Here is a 1,945-nt window from a genome sequence, read left to right as displayed (position 1 = left end):
AAACAATGTTTCCAGGTGGAACATAGCCCTGGGCCTTACATCAGCCTGGACCCTCACCACAATGGGGGTTAGGGGTGCATTAGGGTTGGAGGGGGGTGGTGTCAGCTCTTCTGTATTTTGTGTGGAAACTGGAAGATCCATCCTACTCAACACTTCCGCACACTGGGGCCCAACTAGTCTTGCTTTGCTAACTCTTCTAAAGGAGGCAGAGAAAATTGTTCTAACCTCACTGAAAGAGCTTTACATGGAGAGAAAAGAGCTTTCCCCTTCCCTAAAAGAGCATAAGGCAGAGGTACGAGTGAACCCTCCCTACTTTGAAAGGAACTGCTAAGCATGTCTGCCTGACAAGGACGGTGGGCATCGGTGGGCAGGGTGAACTGGTCCACTACCACTCCATGGAGGAGACGTGGCCTTGTGCAGAGCAGTGGGAAGCATAGCAGACCACATGCTAGAAGCATCTAGAAGCAGCAGGGTCTGTGTGTTTAGTGACACCAAGGAAGACCTAGTTGTGAGAAGGGAAGACCAGAAGCTGCTTGATTCTTAAGCTCACATACTAATCCTTTTGGTGACTTAGAGAGAAATATTGAAACAGAAGATGTGGAGGGCTTAGGGAGTGTATTTGGCAGGAATGTGACCTACCTTTCAGTGTGAGTATGTCAGGGCTCATTCATTCACCCAGGCAAGTCAGGGTTCAGGATCTCTTGGTTATACAACAAGCAGCTATTTTTAGGTTTCATTTCCAACCCCTCATATCCTCCTTGCAGTCAGGTAAACTGAGAGTGAGCTACAGACATGCAGTGCAGCATCATGCTATGTCCCCATCATTTGTCTGATTTTTCATGCTTCCTCACCTCCATAATACAGTGCGGTAGGACAAGGGTAGAAAAACACAGATTTTTACTCAGAGAAGTTGCTCATGCCCAAACCACCTATTAATTTCACTGTTTGTCTTCATAAAAAAGAATTTCTTGAAGGCACAGGAAGAAGAGAAGGATTTTTGCTTCATGAGTTTCCCTTGATTTGTCTAGTGTGGTCTGGCAGAGGCCTTCATAGCCCAGAGTCAATGTGAGAAACCAAGCCAAAAGAAAGGACATCACGCCTCTCCTGTTCCATAGAACTGTAAGTTCTGTGGCCCCTACTTCTCTAGCGCCCCTTCCAATGGAAGGTCCTCTTAGGAAGCCTGCCACAAATGCAACCCCAGTTCCCTACAGAGTTCTGATAGCCACGCTTGGGGGCATTACAGACAGCCCATGGGTTTTACACCTCAGAGAACCCCTGAGGGTCACTTACATCATCCCAATTCTAGGTAGATTTAGATTTTACATTAATATTATGGAAAATTGGGCCAGACCCTTTTCCCAAGTTTCGGGTGTTTGGCCTTCAATATGAGAGCAGAGGATCAGTGGTAGAATCAAGACTGTATTACTGTTAGACCATCCTCATATCTTGTGAAAGGGTTATGCATTAGAATGCCATGAATAGTGAATTTCAGGCTACTGTATCGTCTGAGATGAGGCTTTAAAAGTCATTATAGAAGGAGAAAATTAAAACTGAGTGAGAAAAATGTCCCTCTTTCTACATCTCCAAACAGCTCAATTTCCAAGCCTTCTTTATTTTATCCATAGTCACTGAGTAACAGTGGAGACCCGGACAGGAGGAATAGATCACACTGCTTCATGATTATTTTTGCTAGATTCCCAGCAAGCTTTAATCTGCCTTTGTAACATGGGACAATTTTTAAATACAAGAGCAAAAGGAGATGTGGCATATTGAACTTCATACAAATTCCACTGTAACTTTTTTTTTTAAGATTTTATTTATTTATTTGAGAGAGAGAGGGCGCACAAGCAGGGGGCACAGCAGAGGGAGAGGGAGAAGCAGACTCCCCACTGAGCAGGGAGCCCAATGTAGGACTCGATCCCAGGACCCCAGGATCATGACCTAA

This window comes from Phoca vitulina, unplaced genomic scaffold, assembly GCF_004348235.1.
Source record: "Phoca vitulina isolate PV1807 unplaced genomic scaffold, GSC_HSeal_1.0 scaffold6, whole genome shotgun sequence".
NCBI classification, from domain to species: domain Eukaryota; kingdom Metazoa; phylum Chordata; class Mammalia; order Carnivora; family Phocidae; genus Phoca; species Phoca vitulina.
Note: the sequence above shows the minus strand (reverse complement) of the source record.